Below are 12,252 nucleotides of genomic sequence, written 5' to 3' on the forward strand. Positions count from 1 at the left end.
AAACATGCGCATGTTTTGGAAATTAACAGCGCAAAATAGACAAGGACAAAGAAAAGGAAGAACACGACGCTAGCGCTGACTCACAACTAACGTTCATTTTGACGAAAGTCCATTGTTATATTGCGCCCCGTTCTACAAGCGCGATATTAAGGAAGGACAGGACATGGACGGACGTTGCACCAAGTCCGTCGACGTCTTGTCCTTCCTTAATATCGTATTTGTAAAACTGAGCGCAATATAACCATGAACGTTCACCAACTAGCCCCCTTCATTGCTTTACTTGATGAAAGTCACATTTAAACACACCCGCCAACACAGAACCACATTTCAAGAACTGAGCTACTGTACATGCAAATTGCGAGCTATCCTGGTGAGTTGTCGAAACGCATGTCGAAAACATCAGTGCGTCATTATGCGGATAAAACCAGTGCGCCAAAATATAAAAAAACGAAAAACCCAGTAACAAATGGCCTTATCAAAGTTAACAGCAATCAATCGTGAAACACTTTCTTCCAAATATCTCACCTATTTTTTACTAACAGTAATAAACGGTCTACCGACGCACCTTTCCCTTCCGTATCAGTATGAAAAGCTCCCATAATCTTCCTTGTGGGTTGATCTTTATGCCAGAACAAACAAACGGTTGTTTTCGCTAATGGTCGTCACCCGCACTATGTTGAATGGAAAGACAAGTGCAAAGCTCCCGTACCTTTTAATGATGACTAGTGCTCATTTAATCTAATGTTCAGGCAGCGGCTGATTTGGCCCATATAAATCTTCCCGCATGACAAGGGCAACCTATACGCAACGGAAGATCTACATATAAGGTGTCTATTTTGTAACTTCATGCAAGGTAAACTGCGCTACGCGGCTAATTTCCGAAACCTGGATCACCACCAACTCAACCAAGTTTAGGTGCTACCCTTACAAAAATGGTTGTTGAATTTCCATTGTTGATCTGTTGTACTATCATTGATTCCATAGAAACTCCACAAAATTACAACATTCATTGAGCCAGCACCATGATAGTTCAAGAAAATTTTTATTGACAACTACACAATAATTTTTTTATTGATGAAATATTGTTCAATTTCTATTGCGTAATGCCAACAACTGGACCGAGTTAAACAGGCGACATACAATTTACACGAAACAATAAACATTAGTTTAGGTTCCTTAGTTTAGGCTACAACATGAAATGGCGTAATTAAGCTGGCCAGAGCTTCAACCAAATATTATTTAAAAATTTGTTGCACAGGCAGTTGTACATTCAAGTGCAGAATAAAGGCCACTGCAAAATAATGCACTAATGCATTATTAATGCAAAATAATGCTGTATTGAGCCGCTGCAGCGCCAAATGCACAATCTCCGGATAGGTTCAACTTATTTTAATCATTGTGGATATTGCAATGTGCGCTATAACTGCAATGGAAGACCTGAAAAAGATTGAGTGTAGGTGATTCAGTGTAAAGCTTGTACATTGTACTACCAAGGAAAGAAGAGGTTCATCCCACTGGGCAATGTACAGGGTACTTTTTCTTTTTCGCTGCACCAAATTTTTAAACTTGCAAAATATAAATCACGGTAATGTTATGTTTACCATACGAGTGCACAGATTGGCGGCCTCTAGATGCAGCGCAATTGCCGCACTTACGTGCATAATTAGTAAGGTTACGCTAATTAACTTTCTAATTATCAGCAATAGGTGGCTACAGCAAATGAGTACTTTGGTGCCCATGCTCGACACTACCTATCCCAATGATCAAATTTTGAATAGTGGATTTCATGTGGGAGCTTCGCGAACAATTAGTTCCCCTTGGCAGGCTCCTTGAAATCGAAACTGGCTGGACAAAGAGCGCCTTTGTCGTCGGCGTAGCTTCATGTCTTCCTCAATGCATGCAGAAGCACCTAGAATACTGATAGGTAACCGGTTCTTCAACTTTTGTTTCGAGCCTATCGGTACGTCAATGTACGGATCCTACTGGACCTTACCAAAATTTATATTACGTGGCATCACAAGCTACCACAACAATACAGAGCCTGCGGAAAGGCGACCTCGGGTAAATTTACACTATTACATTACGGCAAAATATGCAACAAAATTCAGTGTAAGCGCGCCTACACGCCGATTGGCAGAGGCCACGCGACCAACTAGAATGATGATGATGATGATGATGATCGGCACCAAAAACCTTTGAAACAGGGCGGAGACAAATAGTCTCTTAGTCTGCTTGATTTATTCAGGTTTTACACCTGTATATAGCGACCGAGACGCGACTCATACAGACTCATGTTCGCATCAGCGTGCGCGACCTGCCCGTCGTCAGAAGAAAACATTTGTCGATTGATGCCGTTCACTTCTTCTCGCGCCATCGTTGCCGCGTAAGGTAACCTTCAGCGCATTGGTTAATCAGCACAGCTTTGCCACTGCATTCGCGCGGCTGCAACAACGAGCACTTAGGGAATGAGCCAAACCAGTGGTAAATCGCCACCGTTTGCGACTACTCGCTTCGTGACAACTTGATGCATTTGTTGCCTTCGAGATCGAGACGATGTGTCGTCACGGAGGAAATCTCGGAGGCGATGCTTCAACATTGCCATCGATACTGAATCATTGTTTCAACGCAGACAATTGCGATTTGCGCAGCAAGATAATTTATTTTATTACACTTTGTGTATAACTGACAGCTGTGCAAAATAATTATAGAAGTTCTTCCCGAACAAACTATTTTTGAAAGTTTTTTACCAAACCTAGCGAAATGTACAAAAGTTAACAAGCAACATTGAAATTTGTTTCTTTTCTTGCGTGTTTGGTTGTTTGGCATTCGTTTTCGTCGCCATTTTGCTTTTTTTCGTGTCTCCGTGTGTACGTTGTGTGCGTCGTGAGCTCTAAGCATGCGTGTGCGTTGTGATCTGCTGTTGCGCGGACAAGAGACATTTTTGCCAAGAGCGTCGGAGACGAAAAGCTGAATGTGCCCGTCCGTCCACTGGCTGACGCGGAGGTATGCCACCGACTGGGCTGCGTGGAAGCGTGCATGAAGAATGGAGCGCCGGCTGACCCGACGGTAAGCGCGTTTCTTGTCTGTTCGGCAACGTTCTGACTGGTGTCGTAGAAGTCGCGGGGCGCTTTTTTTGTCTCTGGGTGTACGTCGGGCAGACTTGCGCCTGTGGCGCTCGCGCTGTGTGAGTCAACCACTCCGAGCTGTATGTCTGATTCACGCGTGGTGCACCGCGTCGGTGTTTCAAAACATTTCGTGCCGGGCCGGTCCCGGGTGCATGTGTAGCGTGTTGCATGCTCATTCGGTCCATCGAGCGCCAAGGTGGGGTCATGTCGTCTGTTTAAGCTGTGTATTTAGCAGCTTGGCCTATTCGTCTGTACTACACGGTAGCCAAGTTTATCGCGAACTGAAATGCACGAAAACACTTAAAACAAGGGCGCCTGTTCCTGTGTTGTCATGGTCGTCCCCACCCGTCGCGGTAGTGTTGCTCCACTGACCTTGAGGCCGCAGGTGCAACTCCGGCTGCGGCAGCCGGATTTCGATGGGGCGAAATGCAAAAAACGCTCGTGCTTGGATATGGGTGCTTGTTAAAGGTCGGGGTCGTGGTCAAATTTAATTCAGTTGTACACTGCCGCGTGCCTTGTAGTGAGATCGTGGCTTTGGATAGTAAAATCACAGAATTTGAACGTTTAACTTGCTTGACCCTGTTTTAAGTATTACCGTTGCAGCAGGACCCATGCACAGCCGTTTATATGAAAATCGAATTGGCGGACCGTCTTTTCCTTGTATTGTCATCAAATAATCATGCAGAAATGTCGTGGCCGATATCGTGTCATGTCTAATAAACGCGGATCGTCCTATAAAAGAGGCTGGTTGATCGTTCGCGAATCGAATGCTACCGTGTTGTAAAAAAGTAGAAAAAAAAATGCCTAAAGCGCATGTGATTGACGCCACCAGTTAGTTTCTCTCTCAGCCCTGGGTATCTTTTTCATGTTGCAAAATTATTTCTGTGAAGTTATTTGTGTGCTCTGGATATTTTAAAGAACAAGATTTTACTCAAACCTGTAGTGTATTACAGAAAAAGACTTGTTAATCCGGTGTTACTATAAATATATGCCTTCTTGCAATAAAGAAAGAAATAAGGTTATGAAAGCATGCAAGCCTCTGAATATGAGAGAAAAGATGCAACCTTTAGACCAAATCTGGGTTATTTTTCCCTTCAGAGCGCCCAAATTTTTACTTGTATGTTCGCACAGAAAAGTGCCTTGTCATAAAGATGTCGTAATATCAGACACTTTCTTTCGAAATTTTTTTTTCTTAACCGCCCTGTGAAAAACTGTTGGTAAAAGAATTTGGTTCTTGCTATTTCAGTATACCTAAAACATATGCAGTGGACAATAAAAATATTCAACTAATTCATTCAGTCACATAAATAAAATACATTGCTAACACAGTAGCTGGTAGCAAGAAACACTTGGTTACATAAGCATCAAGCACTTATATACATTTTTTATTATTGGTGGCATTTCACTGTGTAGCTGATATGTAATACTGCATTTATAAAATACTTTAAATACTGTCATCCACAGCATCTGGAGAGGAATGCAGGGCACATTGTGTCTGACACTGGTGCAAACTTGCGTGACACATCAACAGCAGGCAACAATCTTACACCATCTATTTAATGGTTTCTGAGAATATAACAAAGGATCTTTAAGGCCCTTCCCTGCATGTGCGAATCTACTTTGCCACACCGAATAAACAGTGCTAACATAACAAGAACCAGTTGAACATGCCCTTCCACATCGAACGCTCCTGTGTACACGCCCTGTAATATTTATGGAAGTATAGGTGTCGAGGCCCTCTAGCCGGTTTATGTATGGAACTCCATGACTCGGGACAAAAAAGCACACTGCAGCAGTGTATGGTCTGGTAGTATTCAATCCGTACTAGAATTTATGAGGAATATTGAATACTGAAGCATATTTTAAACAACTTAGATGTATTGATCATACTGATTTGTTCCCTTTTGCTGCTTGAAAGAAATACCCATAAATTTTTTGTAATAATTTTGTGGATAAACATGCCTATTCTTGAATTCAAAACTATCTGTGCAGCATGTGTGAAGACCTGCAACACTTTAATGGAAGGCTTCTCGGCTTCACTCGACTATCACGAAGTGTCATGCATCCGACTCATGTTAAATGCCAGGCTCGCCAAATCACGCATCAGTGACTGATGCACAAAAAGAACCCAAGGGTCGCAAAATTCATTATTAAGTGTGACATATTTCGCTGCATAAGGAAGTAGCATTTGGTGCTTTATCGCTGAAATGGTTGAAGTACATATTACTTTTATTCAGCGGTTGTATTGCTTTCTCATTATGCAGAAGCTGGCAAGAGAGTGAAGAGGCTACGAAAAATCCTCAACAACATCGAGAGCAAGCCAGAAGAACCAGTAATTGCTTGCACACAGGTACGCTTATTGTGTGCTGCCAGTTGTTCTCCCTTCTTTCTTTTGCTTTCTTTTTTGGCAATATAGTGCACTTGAAGTGATTCCGTGAACAAAGCATGATTAAATAAGTGTTTCCCAACTTCTGGCCCCTGGAATCACTTGACATAGCGAAAGGGATCTGTATGGATCACTTAAAGATTTGCAGTTGATCTTGCGATGTGTGACTATGACTAAAATTGATATCTGGGCAGCATGATGGCAGGTAACAAGCCGTTGCAGGAAAGTTGCTGGTGCTGTATGCTATTTAGCAATAATTAACAATGATCGTGTACGAGAACACGCTCACTGACGACAGCTTGTGTATCTGTGGGCAACCAGCCGGCAACTACTAAGTCCACCTCTGAACAACTTATATTTGTTCGCACATGTGCTGCAGTGTCAGTAACTGCAAGCAACTGTCAAAAAAATGCCTCTGCAATGCAAACCACGCAACGGGGCTGCAAGACATTTATTTTTCTTCTGCTGTCATTTATGGCTTGTCCTTTTGATGATAAATTGTTCACCTTTATGCTCTGTGTGATCAAAAGTGAGCTTTTAAAGTGTCGCTTAATTTTCTACAGGTTGACATTGGTGGTCGGACGCTGATTGATAAGAACATCCTCGATCGGCTGAGCCAGGCCTCTGACTGTACCAGTGGCCGTGGAAAATTCGTCGGGGCACTTTTGCACCACGTCTTTACTGATGGTGGGCTCCACAGCAAGCCGCTGTTTGGGGGAAGAGCTGCCTACGTGGCGAGACGGTTCAAGAGGAGGCCCTCAACACTGTGTGCGTGGAGACCGATAGGTGTGTACGCTATTTTAATAGTCATGTAGTCTTAAATAATGAAATCAGAACATGCATATAAGTTGAAGAAAGGCTATTTCTACAAACTGTGCTGTTAGCAACTGGATGAAGTATAGTAAGTGTTCCTAATATTTGCTGTAGAAAACAAATAGTTCCCTTCTTTCATTATTTACATTATGGCCAGAAAGTTATGCACAAATTTTAGAGGCCTGATAAAAGAAATGATTGGTTGAGCTATAGATTGATCACAGCTGCTTAAGCAGCATTCAAGCAGCACACTTACATCTGACACATACGCGTACACATAGAAAGGACATACACAGGCGCTGGACTGCACATTCTGCAATATTGCCTAAAGACGACCCGTCTTTTGTAGTGCCACTTGAGAAGCACACGTGCTCTGATGGCAGTGAGGTGTGACAAGAGCGAAAGTAAAACACACAAAAAAACACAAATAAAGGTGACATTTTTGGATTCCCACCCTGAATAATCAAAGTCTAAATATCGGCACGCTTTTTCAGAGAATGATACCAAGGTGCAACCGATAGACCTATCTTTCCATTTGTCAGTTTCTGTTGCTTTGTTGCGTTCCCTGCGCAAAACTTCCGTATCTTTCAGGACAGGTTTGCAGCCCCAATCCTTGCAATGAAAGGCTAAATGACTTGTATCTTTAGCCGTGCAGGCATAAATGTGCTCATTTAGCCTTGTAAATTCAAGCACCTGCATGTCTGCCCAGTGTATGCCTTGTTACAGGACAGAAGGCTCCTATAAACCACTCCGTCTGCACAAGTGACATAGAGCTTTCGATGGTTGACTGCACAGGGACTTGTTCTTTCTTTTTGTGCCATTCACCTTTTTGCACAGGATCGACAACTGCACAGGTGTGGTAAACACTACATCAACGCCTGCCTTTGACCTATCTTTTGCAGATTGTGGGACATTGTGTGTACATAAGGTATGACTGCGTTATCTTGACAGTCCTTGTGACTGCAGTGGATCCGCTCACTTTTTTGTGTTTAGTAACCTGAAACGTATCAAGAGCTTCGATGGATACCTAGGGCTCCTGAGGCGGGTTACCTTGTTTGTGAAGCTGGTTTCACATTTGTGATGGAATGATTTTTGCAGTGCGTTAAGAAAGCAAGAGCGGACAATCGCCCTCTTCACAAGCTTTGAATGGGCCGATTGGTAGGGAAGGACAGATTTGTTGCTCCTTGGTTCATAATACCAACATACACACCAATGCAGTGTTTTATAAATGCATCACGTTATTGTTACTAACACATAAGCTACCTATCAGCGGTTTTATTAGGTTTTTAGACTTTGGTGTATATGTATCCTCTGATCAAATCTGTTGGTCTTATGAGCCAAGGAGCAACAAAGCTGCCCTTCCCTACCACTCGGCCCATTCAAAGCTTGTGAAAAGGATGACTGTCCGCTCTTGCTTTCTTAACACACTGCAAAAAACATGCCATCACAAATGTGAAACAAGCTTAGCAAACCAGGTAACCTGCCTCAGGAGTTCTGGGTATTCATCGAAGCTCTTGATCAGTTGCAGAATGCTTACATAAGAAGACAGAAAAGACTAGCGGATCCACGCACAGTCACAAGGCATTACAAGCTGGTCATGCCTTATGTACTCACAATTTCCCAAATCTGCTAAAGATAGGTCACAGGGCTGGCATTGATGTGGTGTTTTGCGCGCCTCTGTGATTGTCGAGCCTGTGCAAAAAGGGGAATGGCGCGAAAAAAGGAACAAGTGCCTGTGCAATCAACCACTGAAAGCCATGTGTGAATTGTTCAGAAAGAGTGGTTTATAAGCTCCCTCTGTCCTGTAACAAGGTATCCATTGGGCAGACGGGCAGGTCCTTGAGTGCAAGGCTAACTGAGCACAACTATCACTACATGGCTAAAGATTCAGATCATTGAGCGTTTCATTGCAAGGATTGTGGCTGCAAACCCATACTGAAAGATACGGAAGTTGTGCGCAGAGAACACAAAAAGCAAACGGGAATTTCTTGAAGCAATAGAAATTGACAAATGGAAAGATAGGTGTATCAGTTGCCCCTCAGTATCATTCTCTGAAGAAGCATGCTGCTATCTTGGACTTTGGTTATTCATAGAGTGGAAATCCAAAAATTTCATCTTTATTTGTGTTCTTTGTGCATTTTATCCTGGCTCTTGTCTCACCTCACTGCCATCAGGGCATGTACGCTTCACAAGAGACACTATAAAAGATGGGTCTTTGAGCAATAAAGCAGTAGTTGCAGTCCGGCACCTGTGTATGCCCTTTCTAAGTGTACGTGTCAGATGTAAGTGTGCTGCTTCAAGATCATAGGTGGCCAGATAGCACACATATGTTCCTAGGTCGACTTCTGCACCAGCTATTTCTGATGGCACATTTTAATATATGCTCGGCGATTTGCTATGTGCTGGCTATCTTATAGCTTTGTTTCTTTACTAAGAAAAGCCTGCACTATTTTTCAAGACTTCTTGGGTTAACTTAGCGCTTATTGTTATTATAAAGTGTCAAATATATATGTTGCATGAAAGGTTCACTCTAGCAGGAACTTAGTGAATGCACAGAGAGGAAGAGCCCCATCACATTCGTGTGACAGTCACGTTGAGCATGGAGCTGATTTAGTTCATTTGCTGCATGTCTGACCACCACTGCTGTCATGTGTAAGCAGCAGTCTGCACCTACTTTAAAGATGAATGTTTTCTCTTAAACCAATTAAAGGGTGACAGGAAGTAGTAAATTCCAGATGCAATGTTTTCGCTTGCTATGTTCAAGCTTTGCATTGCCATAGTGACCATCAGATAATCGAAAGCATAATGCTATTTGTAATAACATTTAATCAAGGATAAAACAAAAATATTACAGGATTTTTTGGGCAGATAATTCGAGCATGAAGCTAGTTAAATCTGCATAGAAGCTCACTTGTATACTTTTTGTCTAGCAGCTTGTAGAAAGCTCTTACCACATTTACCATGACTCCTTATACTGTTATTATAGCTCCTTATACAGAACATCAGTAGTACATGGATTAAACATGAAAGCTTCTAGCAGATATTTATTTCTTTGTTTTGTTGCTTAAATAATCACTATTGCCTGCTAATTTAATTTGCCAGAGCTGCACATTGTTTCATTTACTCGTATGTTTCCAGGATACACCTGCTCAGTTGCCGGGAGCCAGTGTTCCATACATCAAGAAGAGCCTATCCTTGCTTTCGTGATAAATAAAATGAAGTAAGACCATGCCTTTTTATATGCCTTCTTGTTTGTTACTGCTGGCTGCACCTCATATTCAGCCTCAGTAAGCATCTTACATGAAGTCATTGCATTGAGGACTAAATGCAATGACAACTTCATGAAGATACTGCGCAATACAATGACAACCCAGTGGAAGAACACTACAATGAAAATCCAATGAAGATCCCATGAAAAAACAACACAATAAAAATACCATGGAGACCCCATGGAAATACCACACCATAATACTCCCATGGAAATACAATGGATTCACGGTGGCCACTTTTCCATGATCTCTCAACAGATCCTCCATGAAATGCCAATGGAATTTCCACAATTTTTCTGTTGATGGTACAATAATATATCGATGGAAAATCAGTGGATTTCCAACAACATTTTTTGTAAGGGTAGTGTTTACATATTGTCGATGAGTGTTGAAACGAAAAGCATAGATTATTATTTGACAAAATACTGCCTTCACGTTCTCGTTCATGGAAGAAGAAGGAGGGAGTCATGTGGCGATAACAACGAAAGATGAGGTACATGCATCGATTGCATCGTTTTTCTAGGTTCTAAATACAACATCGTGGCGGCGAGAAATAATACAAGGTCAAACTTCCTGGTGATTTCGCCTGCTAGATCAGTATAATGTACGCTCCGGGATTACAACCACCACCACCTTTCCTGCCTTCAACTGGTCATCCTGTCCCACGGGCCCAGTGGAAGCAGACTTTGGAGATGTATATGGTGGCATCTGGAGCTTCCGAGCTTTCATCGGAACACCGCAGAGCGATTCTGCTCCCCTTCCTTCGTATGGGGCGGCCGCGGATTTTCTATGCACTGAAGTCAGCAAACGTGTCATCGGGCTTTTCTGCCGGTCATTAGAGCACAGCTCCTTGAACCACGACTACACTGTGGAACTCGCAATTAGATCCAAACGTCCAAATCCTGGTTTACACGTCCAGTGCATGACATGAGTACATTAATTTTTGGATGTCGTGTTTAAAACATCCTTCGGACGTACACACGTTTCGACTTCTGGAATATAAACAAATTCCAGAACTTTAAGCCTAGGGATGTCCGAAGGATGTTTGCAACAGGATCTCCCATACCGGACATATGTGGGACCAAGACACACAATGCAAAACGTAGTACGTGATCATATCGCGGAATGTTAAGTGTCTTTCTGAAGCTGCTGCACTCAGGATCAAACTTCCAATGCAGCGGATAAATGAAGAAGGAGCTGAGTGAGCATATCGGAGGAAACGTCACAAATTGGTAGGTAGAGCACCGGAACTACTGCGCATTACCACGCATTGCGAACCACCGCAAGGCGTTAGCGAAGCAAACGTGTCCCACGCTCCCGCTCTCTCCGAAGGTGTCGAGAAAACGAGCACTGCTACTTCTGCAACGGATGCAACTACTGCTGTAGAACGGAGCAGTAACTGCCTTTAGCCAGTCAAAAGGCCAATCTCTCTTATTTGGACGATTTGTGCTAATTTGCGCCTAGTCGGTCACATGACCTAAGGCCGCCGTTTTATTGGATCTCTTCGCCCTTATCTGTAGGCTCGGAATGCCTTAAGGTTGGTGCGCCCAGAGTTCAGGCTGCTCGTTCTCACTGGACGTGGTAGTCCTGTCATATGCTCATGAGTTCCTGCTTGAACGTTTGTCAGTTCCAGGTGAACGCTTTCGTCGTTCGCTTAGGAGATCGATCTCCGCGGCGCCTATACGTCTTACGTCCATCAAGATGTAAGTTAGAGTTCATGAAGTCTGTGTTTTTCTATTAAAAGCCCTGCAGTCTTTTCCACTAATGTGTCGTCGTGTCTGTGCCCATTCGAATGACGGGAATAGCACATCCCCATGCTTTGCGGCGACTGTAACATCAATAAGCGATTGACCATGCGTTGTGCTGCGTTTGGTTCCATCGTACTGCTTTTCTGCAATTTTCCGAGCTTACTCTGTCTTATATTGTTTCTGCGCAGCGCTTGAGTCCAATAAAAAGAAATTTCTGAATGAGGAACTTTAGAACCGTTAACTTCCATGCAGCCCATAGGATGTGTCCGCGAGAGTTATCGCATGTGTCTTTCCTGAACAGTGGTGAATAATAACAAAATTAATGTGAATCATAATAACTATTCCAGACCTGCACTATCCGCAATAGCCTTGCTTGAGCTTTGTTTCCTTTTTTTTACGTAACCGCGAATGCGAGAGCAATCGTACAACTGCGTAAAGTTGGAATATCTGAAATTCGTACGAATAAATCTGTATCGCGATTGGCGCACTTGCTGCATATAAGGCCAGCCGCCCTCCTCAATTTTAACACGCCTGTCTTTAGGGTTGCTACATTGTTCTTGCCAAACAGTGCCACGCATGTTTCTTGGAATAATGAATCTTTTGGGCGACTTGTTTGCGTTCTGCTTATTGCAAGTAACCGGACGCTAGTATGGTGGTGACATCAAGAGAAGTTTACTCTTCAGTTATCTTTGACGAACGAAACGTCTGCGCTGACTTAATTGCTCGTTCGCACATGGTAGTATATTTTAGTACGTAACAGTGAAACTTTTTCTCAATTCACTGTTTGTTGAACGCGCTCGTAGTGACAATCGTGTCGTTTCAATTTCGGTAAATGTGTTGTTGGCATTTTGTTTGCGTAAGCACGGTTGCCAAAGTATTCGTAAAACTACATACGTTCGGAATAACAGAAC

The 12,252-nt window shown here is 42.9% G+C and overlaps 1 protein-coding gene and 1 long non-coding RNA gene across 3 annotated transcripts in view; both read left to right on the forward strand.

The window, feature by feature from the left end:
* Positions 1 to 12,252, forward strand: part of LOC139056983 (uncharacterized) — a 160,610-nt gene that overhangs the window by 32,531 nt on the left and 115,827 nt on the right. The window lies entirely within an intron of this gene.
* LOC139057629 (uncharacterized) lies at positions 2,824 to 9,557 on the forward strand. Of its 2 annotated transcripts, none has more exons than XR_011512947.1 (4): positions 2,824 to 3,066; positions 5,390 to 5,475; positions 6,075 to 6,301; positions 9,463 to 9,557. It is a non-coding gene; the product is annotated as an uncharacterized lncRNA (long non-coding RNA). The 2 variants fall into 2 exon arrangements; XR_011512946.1 differs by having other exon boundaries at positions 2,826 to 3,066; positions 6,075 to 6,297.

This window comes from Dermacentor albipictus, chromosome 3, assembly GCF_038994185.2.
Source record: "Dermacentor albipictus isolate Rhodes 1998 colony chromosome 3, USDA_Dalb.pri_finalv2, whole genome shotgun sequence".
Classification (NCBI taxonomy): domain Eukaryota; kingdom Metazoa; phylum Arthropoda; class Arachnida; order Ixodida; family Ixodidae; genus Dermacentor; species Dermacentor albipictus.